Here is a 15,317-nt window from a genome sequence, read left to right as displayed (position 1 = left end):
ATAATTGGCAAAAAAAATGTTTAAGGTGTACAATTTTGTGTATTGATGTATGTATACAGTATGAAAGGATTACTACTGTCAAGCTAATTAACATTTTCGTTATTTCACATAATTACCATTTTTTTTGCATGTAATAAGAACATTTGAGATTTAGCAACTTTGAAGTATACATTACAGTATTTCTATAGTCATCACTTGTACATTAGAGCTCTAGAATTTATTCACCCTGTATTAAACATCCCACATTGAAATTGTACCCTTGAATCAACATCTTATTTTGCGTTTGCCGCACCCTCCCAATCCCTGATAACTACCCTTCTGTTTTCTGCTTCTATGAGTTTGCCTTGTCAGAATTCCACATAAAAGTGAAGTCAATATTTGTCTTTCTATGCACTTAGCATAACATTCTCTAAGTTCATCAAAATGAGAAAATGATAATGTAGGGGAGGCGAAACGAGAGTTTACTGTTACCTTTGTAGGGTTTTTTAAATTGTTCTCCCAGTCTGTATCTGAGAATTAAATTAACATAAGCTAGAGCAGCAGGAGAAAAGCATACAAATTTATTTAATACAAGATTTATGTGTCACTGAAGTCCTCAAAAGGAAATGAAGACCCAAAGACACAGGATTGAACACTTACATAGTCTTTTGGACAAAAATGGTGAAAAAAGTAACTAAATTATATGGGAGGCTTAAAAGATCAGAGGTATTTAAACAAGTTCTATACACAATTCTGTTTGTCTCAGCTTACTGTCCTAGGTAAGAATGTTGGTTTCCTTTTAGTAGTATAGAGAGGACATCTTTCACATGGGAATTTTATCTTCTGCTTTTTAGGAACAGATGGAAGGTCAGAATGATTTTCTCGCACCTGCTATTTTTCAAGTGTCAGTATACCAGAGTGGCATATTTTTTTAGCTCCCATGCAGGCACACATATTTACATATTTGGCTCTCTGCATCTCTATATACAACAAATTGAGGGAACTAGGGGTTCAGCTCAGTGGTAGAGTGTTTGGCTAACATGCATGAGGCCCTTGGTTCAATCCCAAATACCATACAAATAAAACAAAACAATCCCCCTGCCCACCAAGAAACTGCGGACTGAAAGTATTTGAAAAACATCTGAACTGAACATGTATAGACCTTTTTCTTGTCATTAGGTCCAAAAGAGTGTCATAGCTATTTATGTAGCATTTACATTGTATTAGGTATTACAAATAATCTAGGAGATATTTTAAAGTATATGGTAGAATTGCATTTTTGGATTATATGCAAATACTATATTCCCTTTTATACAAGGGACTTGGGCATCTATGGTTTTTTTATCCTTGGGTTGTATGTATACTAGAACCAATCCCCCATAGATACTGAGGGACTGTACCACTTTTTTTTTTTTTAACTCATTCATACATTGATGGGCATACTTAGTTTGATTCAATCATCCATTGATGGGCATACTTAGGTTTATTCCCTATATTAGCTGTTGTAAATAATGCTTTAATGAACATGGGAATACAGATATATCTTTGAGATACCAATTACATTTCCTTTGGATGTATACTTAGAAGTAGGATCGTTAGTGCAAATGGTGGTTCTATTTTTAATTTTTGGAGGAACCTTCATAGAGTTTTCCATAATAACGGTACTGATTTATATTCCCACCAACAGTGGTACAAGGGTTTCCATTTCTTCACATTCTTGCTGATACTTGCTATCTTTTGTCTTTGTGTGAGTGGTCACTTTTAAAATTTTTTTTTTTTTTTTTTTCTGAGTCAAGGTCTCATTATGTAGGCCAGTCTGGCCTTGAACACCTGGTCCTCCTGCTTCAGCTCCTAGTGCTCGTATTGTAGGCTTGTACTATCACACCTGTCTTAGTAGTCACTTAACAGGTGTGAAATTGTGGTTTTGGTTTGCATTTTCCTGATTATTCATGACAATGAGCATTTTTCATGTATCTATTGCTCATTTACAGGTGTTCTTTTAAAAAGTGTTTATTTAGGTCTTTTGCTCACTTTTAAGGGTTATTTGTAGTCTTCCTTTTGAGTTGTTTGAGTTCCTTGTCCACTGTGTTCCTTCTAATTATTTATTTTTGTTGGTACTGGGGTTTGAACTCAGAGCTTTGAGCTTGGTAGGCAGGCAATCTGCTTGAGCCCCTCTGCCAGCACTACTTTTTTGAGAACCAAGAAAAATATTTTTATTTGGGGCTGATTAAGGTTACAGTCTGGAAAGCCAGATGTGGTAGTACTCAACTGTAATCCCTGTACTTGGGAGGCTGAGGCAGGAGGATCAAGAGTTTTAGACCAGCCTGGGATACATAGTGAGACTTTGTGTCAAAAAAAAATTTTTTTTTTAATTTGGGAAAACACAGATTCAAGAAATCTTGAAAATGAGCCCCACCCCTTCTCTCATTTCCCTCCTTTCCTCCCTTCCTTCATTTTTTTCTGAGATAAGATCTCACTGTGTAGTTACCCATGCTGGCCTGGAACTCAGCAATTTTCCTGTCTCAGATAGGGTTATAGGCATGCACAACCACTCTGGTTGAACTATGAATTCTGTGGTATATAAGTTATAACTCAATAAAGTGAGAAGGGGGAGCCAGTTGTGGTGTACACCTGTAATATCAGCCCTTGGGAAGCTGAGGCAGGAGGATCACGAATTTGAGGCCAGTTGTTTGAAAAATCAAAAAACAAAAACAACCCCCAATCCCAAACCCAAACCAAAAACAAAAGAAAACAACAAAATCACAGCTCAAGTTTTAATAAATTTATATAGCTGTGCAACAATGATCACAATACAGTTTTAGAACACTTTCATCTTCCAGAATTTCCTTCTTGCCCATTTTCACTCAATTCCTGCTCCTACCTCCAGTTTCAGGCAACCGTTGATCTGCTTTTTGTCTTTATTAACTTTGCCATTTCTAGAAAATTCAACATTACATGGAATCAAACAACATACAGTTTTTTTTTGTATCTATCTTCTTTCATTTAGCATATTTCTGTTTAGTAATTTGAATAAATGGATAAAGTCGGAAATTTTTGAACTTGGAATCAGGAGACTTGTTTAATAGTGTTGGCTCTGCTACTAAATGTATAAACTTGGGCCAGCTGCTTATCTCCTCCGGGCTTCTATTTCTTTTTTCTTTAAAATGAATTATTTTGATTTCCTTAAATTCTAATTTTTGTGGTTGGGTAGACACTCATTTATCTTTTACCTAGCAGATACCTTAATTCTTTTCTTTAAGTATATTTACTGTGTTTTTGTTTCTGAATCCAGAAATGAGGGTTATGTCTACTGTGGTCATTTTGTTTTGTTTTTGTTGGTACTGGGGTTTGGACTCAGGGCCTTTTGTGAGGCAGATGCTCTACCACTTAGGCCATCCTCTCAGCTCTTTTTATTTTAGGTATGTTTCCAGGAGGGTCTTGCATTTTTGCTTGACTGGCCTGGACTGTGATTCTCTTATTTATGCTTCCCCAATAGCTGGGATGATGGACACATACCAACACACCTGGCTTTGATCAGTTAAGATGGGGGTCTTTTGAATTTTTTGCATTGACTGGCCTCTGTGACCTTGCCTATCTCTCCCTCCCAAGTAGATAGTATTACAGGCATGAGCCACCATGTCCAGGTTTTTACTATGGTCTTAATGTTGATATCTCCCTAAATTTGTTGAAACTTGTCCCCTACCTTGATGGGGACTTTGAAGGTGATTAGGTGATGAGGACAGAACCCTCAGGGATGGGTTTTAGTGTTTGTATAAAAGATGTTCGAGGGAATTTGTTTCCTCATGCCACCTGAGGATATACTGAGAAGGTACCACCTGAAGCAGAGCAAGCCCTTCCCAGACATGGAATCTGTTGAGTCTGGATCTTGGACTTCTATCTCCCAGAATTGTGAGCAATGAATTGTTGTTGTTTGTAAAATAGCAGCCTGTACAGATTCAGCAATAAACAAATTTGGGACTGCCTGGAAGAAGCAAGATGGGTGATTAAGCATTTTCTTGGATATTTAAGAAGTTTACATGTACAACTTTGAGACTAGGGATAATCTTAAATGCTGAGTTAATAAGGATTTTTTGTAGAGAATAAAGGCAAAATTGAATAATTCTTTGAGGTAGACTTTCAAAAGTGTTTGAAACTTGTTATGAAGAGGAAAAAAAGACTATGCTTCTTTGGTTATTGTTTTGGGAATAAAAGGTGGAGTGGAGCAATTTTATGTTAAGTTTGTGCCAAACAGGGCTCAAGGCAGCCAGGTAGAATTACACTGTTTTTCAAAGAACAAAAGGAAATGTATGGCTGTTGTTGGGAAGATTGTCCTACAGGCAAAGCTGATAGGTAATATGCCAAAAATACTTACATAGGGGATTAAAAAAAATTGTGTGTGTATGTAACAGGTGTGAAAAGCTGACTGAATTAGCTGGTACCTGATATACATACCTTTGGCGTAAGCCAAAGGGCTAATGGTAGTATGAAAAAGAAAGGGCATTGAATAACAACTAGCTAAATTTAAAGATTAGAGTGCTGTAACTACTTTGAAATATTCAATAATTCTACTCTTAGAAACCTTCAGGGCTTCTTTTATTACCTATATTCCTAGGAAGTATGGCTATAAAATGATTGAAATATATTTTTACCTAACATTCTAAAATGTATGAGTAGTAACCCACAGAACAGACACTGTGGAGGAGGGGTATTAGCTATAAATATGTTTTAATGACAATGTCATTGTAGTAGCATAAGAAAATTTGTGTCATGTTTTATAGCCATACTTTCTATTCAAAAGTGGTATTTCTAATTTAGGTAAACTACTAACCAGAAATTCCCCCAAATCAAACCTGTATTTAACATATGAAAATTTGTCACTGACAATACTTAAAAATTTTATAAAGATTTTAAAGCAGTTCCAAAAGGTGAATCCTAAAGCTTTTTATGCAATGGCAGCATTCTAGGAATAAGTAGAGCTTTCGTAACTATTTGTAAGCTGAGAATATTCTTTTTATTTTAAACACTATGTCTAATTCCAAAGAGAATATTTTTTTAAATATATGCTATGCCATACTTAATTTTAAGTGACCTACTGAATTTGTAATATATAATGTACCTAAATACTAATTGTGTGATTGGAAAAATTTCAGTGTAATGGCAAAGAGATTCTTTTCATGAACTACTGAGGTCTCAAAATATCAAGCATTCCTGGGTATGGTGGTGCACTTAGTAGATGAAGACAAGGAGGATTGTGTGTTTGAAGCCAGCCTCAGATGTATAGAAAGACCCTGTCTCAAAAAACGGAAGACTGGGAATGTAGCCTAGTAGTAGAGCTCCTGTAGAACACACACACACACACACACACACACACACACACACACACACACACACACACACACACACAAAGACCATCATATTTTCCCGGGGAATTTTTATTTTTAGTCATTATAAATGAGCAGTTCTCAATTGAAACTGCCATTTCTAGGTTTAGAATTCTTTTATAGTTCTCTCAAGTACTTGTGAAGAAAATAGATGCTAAGAATTTCTTGAATAATCAAATACTACTTTGATATTTGTGCAAAGCATCAGAGTAAGACTAGAACTACATTAAAACAATAAGAATTATTAATCTTACAAATTTGTAGCACGGCAAAAATACATTGTGTCATGTACAACAGAAAAGAAGACACACAGAACATCATTAGCCCAGATCAGATTTAGAAGGCTGACTTTAAAAGAATAAAAATCAGATCCAAGAATTTGTGCCCTTTTACTAGTTAAAAGAGAGATCAACAGAGTAAATGAGATTGAACAGTTAGAGATGTACTTTAAGTTGGGTATGGTGGCATGCAGCTGAGGTGGGAGGATAATGACTTTGAGACCAGTCTGGGCAACATAGTGGGTCATGTCTCAATTAAAAAACAAAACAAGGGCTTGAGGCATGACTCAAGTGGCAGAGTGCAGGAAGTACTGAGTTCAAAACCCATCACCACAGAAAGAAAAAAGGAGTTCAGAAATCAAAACAAAATAGAGAATGTGCTGTAAAATACTTGCTTGCATTGGTTGGCAATTTTTTTCGACTTCCTAATAGGAGTGTTTCATACCTTTTAGTGCTTGATTCCAGGATATTGCTTTCAGACCATGGAAGTTGTTTCAGTTACTTTTTTCTTTTGAGTAAGGTAAGAAGATAAAACCATCTCAGTTGCCTTTCTGTTTCTCTGATTTGTGTAACTTCCCCCTCCCATTTGGTGTTAGGATGTGTCTTTTTTTTTTTTTTCCTCCCCTTTTCTTTTTTCTAGTAACCTCTTGGTACTTATTTTTATTTCTTTTACCTGTTAAAATCTGTAGTAGGATCCATTTGTTAATTTCATTACCATTTTTATTTCAGTCTTCCCTGATAGCATCTTTAATGGCCTAAACAAGATCCAGGATTCCCTAATCTTTCTTCCTCTTCCCATTTCAATTTTTTTTTTTTTTTTTTTTGTATTACCTGACCTCCCAGAGAAGGTGTTGGGGCAGGGAAGCAGTATGTTTTAATTTCGTTACCTTATTTTTGCCTGTTCTTCCTGTTATTACCCATTACTTTCTGAATTGCCAAATGGGGACTCTTTTTAAAAAAGTCTCCTTGCTTCAGATTTGGCATTGTGAGCTCCTTTTCCTCCTCCATTCTCATTATAACTTTGTAGCCCTCCTGGCTTTCCAGAGCTTCATTTACAAGGTCAACTTGTTTCTTAAGTTACTTGCCTTATAGATTTTTGATTTGCTGGCTTCTTGTCCTTGGAATGGTACCTGTTCCTTTGGCTTTAGTGATAACATCCTTCCCCCCCCCCCCCCCCCCCCGCCACCCGCCAGTGACTTCTGTATGGTTAAGTTCCTGAACTTCACTTTCTACCTGATTATTGTGCCACCAAGCTCCACATGCTGAAATTTAAATTTTCTTTTTTCTAAAATGAATTATTCTTTCTAACTTCCTTTTCTCTGTTACTGGCTTCTTTTTCCCATTGCTCAAATTTGAATTCTGAATCATCTTTGAATGACTCAGATCCATTCTCAATGAATGAGAATGGAGGGGTCAGATCCATTCAGTTGTGAAACCATATTCTATTACTTCACTGGTTCTCATTACTACTAACATATAAATAAATAATTGCTCTGATAGAGGGAGAGAAGGCAGAGACATTTTATTAGAGTGTGGTAAGTGGGGGTAATTATATTGAAAAGATGTGACATTTAAGGTTAGCATCAAAGAATAAGTAAGGGTATTCCAAGCAGACAAACTGAAGAAAGGCTTCTTAGAAGTGTATTATATGTTGTTAATCCACCTGCAGATGTATGTTTTTCCTGTTGGCATTTGTTACATTGTTTTTCTTCAGCTATTGATTAAAATCAGTGAATGAGTATGCAAACACAGAATGAAACAGAGTAACATATATCTTTGTTATCTAGTTTGTGTGAATGAGAGTGGTAAAAGAGTGGTACTGAAGCATTACCTGCATTGAAGATTTAAAATCCTATTAAAATTTACATTGAAAGTTGTCTTGACAGTTCCTGACTACTTGGATGTAAATCTTCAGTGGGCAGCTATTTTCAGTCTACTTATGTGTGGTTTTGTTATTTACTTCTATCTTATCATTTACTTTTCACAGGTGTGATTGCTAATCACTATGGAAAATAATCACTGGCACTATCATTAGAGCCATATAAATGAGGAAGGGTTTTTCCCAAAGAATGGAGTTACTGTTACCACAGATTTAGGAGAAAAGAATGTGAAGTAGGAAAAGCAATCTATATAGCCATTACAGAGGTGGAGAAATGACAAGAGGAAGAAGAAAAGGGAGTGGTAGACACAGAGAAAGAGATATTGTCTGGGAAACCTTGGGTTAAGCATTTTACATTTTACATCTCTATGGCTCAGTGCAGCTATGCTATCTCCATAAGATAACCATTTCTAGATTTAGTAGTTAATGCCTTTTTTTTTCTTCCCCGTCCCCCTCCATCTGCAAAAAATGCTATATATTCTTTACTTTTCCATGCACTTTTTTTCCTTTTTCTTTTTTAAAAATTTTATTGTGCTGGGTAGGGGTACATTGTAGCATTTACAAAGATTCTTACAATATATCACATATATCATGCTTGAATTCACCCCTTCCACCATTCTCCTTTATCTCGCCTCCCCCATTCCTGGAATAGTTTGAACAGGTATCTTTTTTTCCCTTTACATTCATGTGTACACAGTATTTGCATCCTCTTACACCCTTTCCCTACTTCCTTCCCCTTCCCACTGGGATCGCCCCCCACCTCCCAAGGCAGGATCTGTTCTGCCCTCCTATTCTCTGATTTTGCAAAAGAGAGAAAAAAGAAATGATATTTTTGCTTGTTTAAGATAGCTACACAGGGGTTTCCTTGTGACACTTCCATGTATATGTGTATTATAACCCGATTTGGTTCATGTCCTCTATTTTTCTTTCTACTTTAGTCCCTTTCTCATGGTTGTTTCAGCCAGTTTTAAAATTCTGTATTCATTCTTGTTAGAGAGATTGCCTCAACCATATTCAGCTTAACTTCCTTCTTTTACCCTCCCCCTCTCATGTATGACCTCCCTTTAGTGTGACTTGTTTTTCATAACATTGCTGCATTTGTATTAGGTCTATGTTTCACATATGAGAGAAAACATGACTTTTGGCCTTCTGAACCTGGCTAACTTCACTTAAGATGATGTTCTCCTGTTCCATTCATTTATCAGCAAACGACAAAATTTCATTCTTCTTTATGGCTGAATAAAATTCTTTTGCATATAAGTATCACATTTTCTTCATCCTTTCATCAGTAGTGGGGCATCTCAGGTTGTTTCCATAGCTTAGCTTTTGTAAATAATGCAATATAAACATGGGTGTGCAGGTGCCTTTGTTGTAACCTGACTTACATTCCTTCCGGTATATCTCTAGGAGTGGATTAGCTAGATAATATGACAGTTCTATTTTTAGTTTTTTGAGGCACCTCCATACTGTCTTCCTAGTGGTTGAACTAATTCCAACAGTGTATGAGTGTTCCTTTTTCTCCACATTCTTGCCAACGTTTGTTGTTGTTTATGTTCTTGATGGAAGCCATTCTAACAGGAGTGAGGTGGGATTTTAATGTGGTTTTGATTTCATTTCCTTTATGGCCAGGGATGATGAATATTTCTTCATGTACTGTTTTAGCTATTTGGACTTCTTCCTTTGAAAAAGCTCTGTTCAGTTCTTTTGCCCATTTCTTCATTGTGTCATTGAATTTTTGGGAGTTTAGTTTTTTGATTGTTACTCCTTTGTCAGATGTGTAGCTGGCAAAGATTTTCTTCCATTCTGGGGCAGCCTTTTCAATCTGGTCACCATTTCTTTTATTGTGCAGAAACTTCTGAATTTCATGTAGTCCCATTTGTCAGCCTTTTCTCTTAATTGCTGAGTCATTTGAGTTCTATTTAGTAAGTCATTGCGTATGCCTATTAATTCCAGTGCATTCCCTGCTCTTTCCTGTATGAGCTTCAAAGTTTCAGGTCCTATATTAAGGACCTTAATCGACTTTGAGTTGATATTTATGCAGCATAACAGACATGAATCTAGTTTCAGTTTTTTGCATACAGATATCCAGTTTTCCCAGCAGCATTAGAGGCTGTCTTTTCTCCACCATATGTTTTTGGCACCTTTGTCAAAAATCAGGTGGGCATAGCTGTGTGGATTCATATCTGGGTCTTCTATTCTGTGCAAATGATATTCATGTCTGTTTTTGTGCTAGTACCATGCTGTTTTTATTCCTATGGCTCTATAGTATAGTTTGAAGTTGGGTATTGTGATACTCACTTTTTTTTTTTTTTCTTTCATTTTAAGGTTTATGTACAGTAAAATTCACACTTTGTGATATATAGTTCTGTGGGTTTTGGCAAATGCATCAACTATATGTCCACTCCCTCTTAATGAAAACACAAGTTCTTGCTACTGAACTTTGTAGTTAGCCTTTTGCCATATCATCAACCCCTTGACACACTATTCCCATGGCTGTTGTTTTGCTTTTCCAGAATGTCAGGTAAGTGGAATTACAGTTATGTTGACTTTTGAACTGGCCTCTTTTACTTAGAAAGTGCTTTTGAGATTCATTCATGTTGTATATATCAATAGTTTTACTTCTCATTGCTGAGTGGTAATCCATAGTATGTACCATTACAATAAACCATTACCATGAACAATGTACCATTGTTTGTTTATGTTTTAATCTGTTGAAAGACTATCCAGGCATAGTGGCTTATTGCTATAGTCCCAGCAGTTGGGAGGCAAAAGCAGGAAGATTGTGAGCCAATCTAAGCTACATAGTGAGATGCTGCCTCAACCCCCCCCCCAACTTCTCAACCCAAAAAAGGCATTGAACAAAATTGTCTTGTTTTTAGGTTTTGGCAATTATGAGTAAAGCTAATGCAGACATTCATGTATAGCTTTTTGTGTGATCTTAATTTTCACTTCACTTGGCTGGATACCTAGGAGTGGGATTGTTGGATCATATTGTAAGCTTGTGTTTAATTTTTACAAGGATTTGCCAAATAATTTTCCAAAGTGTCTGTGCCATTTTGCATTTCCACCCACAATGTATGAGAGTTCTAGTTGCTCCACATCCTTGCTAGCACTTGTCATCTTTAGTTTTTTTATTCTAATTCTTTTAATAGGTAAAACACCTTCAATATTCTGAAAATGCTTATCTGCTTCTAAAAATGATTTTTTAAAAAAAATTAAAATAAGTAAATGGGATGATTCCAGAAGGATTCAAGATGGTGGATAGAGGCACCCAGCACTTGCCTGCTTCACAGGTAAGCTAGAACTGAAGAGTAGTTACTCATTGGGGTGGGTGACTGTAAGAAAATGCTGAAGTTCAGTAGTGGATAGAGACTTAGAGCAATCTGAGACTGGATACTGCAACAGAGGTTGAGATTAGAGCATCCTTGTGCTGATGGCCTGGCAGAGGGCAGAGGTAGAGGAGGGAGAGACCAAGTAAATACAAACCATTGTTGGTTACTCCCAAAAAAGGTCCTTACCTAAAAGTGTAGCTAGCAATATAGAAACACAAGAAATAGGAAAAACAAGGCAACATGACTCCTCTGGAAGCTTATAACTCTATAGTAATTAAAGCCAAGTAGATAAAATGCCACACAAAGAAGTCAAAAGAATGATTTAAAAAAATGATTGGGGCTAGCGGAGTGGCTCAAGTGGTAGGAGCCCCTGCCTAACAAGTGTGAGGCCCTGGGTTCAAACCCCAGTGCTGCCCCCCAAAAAAATGCATGCAAAAAAAATGATCCATGAAGGCTGGAGTTGTGGCTCAAGTGGTAAGATCCCCTGCCTAGCAAGGGCAAAGCCCTGAGTTCAAATCCCAGTACTGCCAAAAAAAAATCTGTGAATTCAAAGAAAATATAGCTGAATTAATTAAAAAAGACAATGCAGGATGTGGAAGAGCAATTCAATAAAGAGATGAGATTCTAAAAAAGGAACCAAACAGAAAATTTGGAAATAAAAACTCAGTAAGACAACAAAACAAAACAAAGCCCATCATTTGGAAGCCTTGATAGTAGACTAGATCAAGTAGAAGCAATAATATCAGGGCTTGAAGGTAAGTTTGATGAATTATCATATTCAGATGGTACTAAAGAAAAACATAAAATTGAACAGAACATACAAGATTTATGGGACACCACTAAGAGACCAAACACATGTATAAGAATAGGTGATGGTAAAGAGCTACAGACTAAAAACATAGAAAACCTATTCAGTGAAATAATGGCAGAAGATTCCCCAAATATTGAGAAAGACATGCAAGTAGAGGAGATATTTAGAACTGCAAATAGACATGACCAGAAAAAAAAAAATCACATCTCAATGACATATTGTAGTTAAACTTCCAAAGATACAGGACAAAGAACATGAAAAGCTGCAAGAGAGAAGTGATAAGTCATATATAAAGGCAAATCCATTACAATGACAACATCCCCTCTTCTCTACCTTTCCTAACTTCCTACTATTCTACTTTGAGCTCTTTGATCAACATTTTTTTGATCTTCCATATATGAGTAGAAATATGATATTTGTCTTTTCTGTGTCTGGATTTTTTTGCTTAACATAATGTCCTCTGGTTCCATCCATTTTGTTGCAAATGACAGGATTTCATTTTTATGATTGAATGTTGTTCTACTATGTATATATACCACATTTTCCTAATCCATTCTTGGCTTTTATTAGTAATTCTGCAGTAAACATGGGAATGCAGGTTTTTTAAAAAAAATACACTTGAAGGATTTATATGAAAGCTACACAGAAAACTTTTTTTTGAGATGGGGTCTTGCTATGTTATGTTGCTTAAGCCATTCTTGAACTCCTGGGCTGAAGCAGTCTTTCTGCCTCAGCCTGGAACAATAGGCACATGCCATCATGCCTAGCTCAGAATAGCTTTTATGTGAAAAGAATGGGCATGAAATCAGTTGGTTCAAAAAATTTCAATGGTCACCTAGTATGCAGATTCACATTTTTGCATAGGTTATAACTATCATTTATTGAAATAATACTGGTAAAAATTTCAACTATACCATGATCATAATTGTGGTGCATTATTTTCCCTATTTTACAGATCAGAAACTGAAGCATAGCAGTATTAGATGATGTGTTGATTCACACAGCAGGAATCTGGTAGGGCTGGAATTTTAACTGTGCTTGAGACTCAGGCTTTTTTTTTTAAGTAAAAACCTTTATATTATAAAATAAAGCACAAATATAGAAAACCAATGTATTTAATGTATTAAAAAGTGAACACAATTAGAATTACTACCTAGAACTTGCCAGCTACTCCAGAAACTTTCCTGTACCATGTACCCCTCTCAGTTATTGTAGCTCCTTCCCTAGCAGTAACCATTATTTTCCTTTTTATCGTAATCTGTATTTTTATTATCCAAATGTTGATCCCTAGACTCTGTTTTAATCTTATTATTTTTTTGAATTTGATATATATTTTTTGATCCTTTTAATATGCAGACTTTTCTCCTCTCTTCCTTACAATTTAGCTGTTGAGCCCTGGGCTATTTGCCTCAAGGAGACTCCCACAGACTGGTTTCTGCTGATTGCATACGAATAGTATAATTTAACACATTGCCTTCTGTTTTCTGTATTCCTGAAGATTTTCAGCTGGATCCAGCGATTTGATCAAAATCAGGGACAGGGCTATCACTTCAGCAAGACTATGTAAGAAGTATTGTGTTCATCAGGAGGCACTTAATATCTGGATGACTTTCTTTGTGATGTCAGCAGTAATTGATAATGCCTGGATCCATTAATTCACTGGTGGTGCAAAATGATGATACTCCAAAATATTATTATTCTTTTTTATTTTGAATACTCTGTTTGGTTACTGAATACTACAATTCACAAGGAAAGGCAGAATAAATGTTTGATTATCAGTTTTCAAAATACCAAATTTGTTTCCTCAAAACCTCAAAAGGATTTAGTTTTTTTTTAAAGCTTATGAGTGTATGGAGTTAGATGTGTTTGGTTTTGGTTTTAATCCATTGCAATTACTGTGACTAAATGAAGCTTAGATTGTCCCAACTTGTGTGACTTTTAAAAAGAAGTTACTTTACCAGACTTTTGCTTCTTCATATATAAAATGGGTTGATATCTAGTGCAAAGAGTTGAGATTTAGGTGAAAAATTTAAGTCAATCAGCATAGTGGCTGGTATGTTGTGTAACTAATAAAACATAGCTATAATTATTAATACTGTTCTTACTGGGTTTATAAATTTTCTTAAACTTATTACCTAATTATATTTTATTTAATATCAATGCAAAACCAAATTCATGGAGTATATATACTAATTGATTGCTGAAAGCCCCTTGACAACAGAAATTATAGAACAGAAATGAACTAATTTGGTAGTATAGATTTTCTGCTCCAAAACAATGTAGAGACAGTACTTGGATGTGGAATTCTTGGGGCAATAGTTGGGAACTCATATTACAAATATGCATGTGGGTGTGTACCTTCCCCCCCATATATTTTCCTGTATTTATAAATGGTAGTTAGGGATAGTTAATAAATTTCTGTTTAGTACTTAATGTGGATTGACTGGGGGATAGAATTACCATTTATAACATTGTTTTCATAATAAAGACAAAGTACGGTGTTATGAGTAGAGTTTGGACCACTTTGTTTCTTCATGGTGGCTTGCCTATTTTAACATAAGAACCACATTGCTTGCCAGGTGCCAAGCATAAAATATTTGCTACACTTACTAGCTTGTAATCATCAGGGATTATATATCCAGATCTGCACTTAAACCATGAATTGCACATAAATTACCCTTGTGTACTTGGGACCCAATGATAGTATTTTAGTTCATTTATGCTGCTGTAACAAAATACTGGTTAAACGATAAAGAACAGAAATTTATTTTTTAGAGTTTTGGAAAAAAGGGACTTCCAAGGTAAGTGTTGAAATTTGGTGTCTGGTGAAGCCTTCATTCTGCATCCTCATGTGGTAGAAGGGACAAAAGTGCAAAACAAAGAAGATAATTTGTCTCCACAAGAAAGAGGAGAAAAGAATTAACCCACTTCCTCAAGCTCTTTCCTAAGGGCCCTAATTCCATCCATGAAGTCACTCCTATCATGACTTAAATACCTCTTAAGCCCTCACCTCTTAATAATGCCGTATTGGCCATTAACTTTCAGCATATGAATTTCAGGGGACATATCCAGACCATAGCACAGAGTATTTCTGATATTTTGTTAATGGGCGATTAAAGACTATAATTTTAATATGTGTAACCTGGTAGAGTAGAAAAAAACTGTTTTGGAATCAGCTATGAGTTCAAATTCTAGCCCTACCATTTCATTTCCCAACTGAATTTACTTCCTCAATTGCAAAGTGGTGATGAAGGTTGTTAATGAGATCTTAAATAATTTAGCAATAGTCCTCATAAAGTACTTATTTAGTCAACACTCTTGTACACATTAAATACTCAGTAGCACACCATCTTTAATTACTGTGGTTGTTCCTTTGGTAACTTGTTATGCCTAAAGATGATCATTTTACTGAGCCACAGCATAGAGTAGCATTAATAGCAAATACATCAGATAACTATGTGGTTATCTCTTTGGCCACGTTAAATAATAGATGACTTGTTTTAATCTTTCACTTTTTATAATACTCACAAAAAGCATTTAAGTTCTTATCCATTATGGAAAACTTAAGTTAAAACAATGGATAAAATAATGTGCTTTTTATTCTTCAAATTGTTATTGTAGTGATGTTTGCTTTGGCAGGAATTTTATGGAGATATT

General features: G+C 35.6%; 1 protein-coding gene across 4 annotated transcripts in view; it reads left to right on the top strand.

Annotated features, from left to right (window-relative positions):
* Positions 1–15,317, top strand: part of Fut8 (fucosyltransferase 8) — a 289,757-nt gene that overhangs the window by 8,096 nt on the left and 266,344 nt on the right. Inside the window, exon 1 of one of the 4 annotated variants that reach the window (XM_074067768.1) lies at positions 10,654–10,810. The exons of the other annotated variants lie outside the window; for them this stretch is intronic. The gene's annotated coding sequence lies outside the window, so the exon portion shown is untranslated. Of the gene's footprint in view, positions 1–10,653; positions 10,811–15,317 lie in introns of those variants that run through there. 4 annotated transcript variants of the gene reach the window in all.

Source organism: Castor canadensis, chromosome 3 (assembly GCF_047511655.1).
Source record: "Castor canadensis chromosome 3, mCasCan1.hap1v2, whole genome shotgun sequence".
NCBI lineage: Eukaryota > Metazoa > Chordata > Mammalia > Rodentia > Castoridae > Castor > Castor canadensis.
The sequence above is the reverse complement of the archived record's forward strand: the minus strand, read 5'-3'. Positions and strand labels throughout refer to the sequence as shown.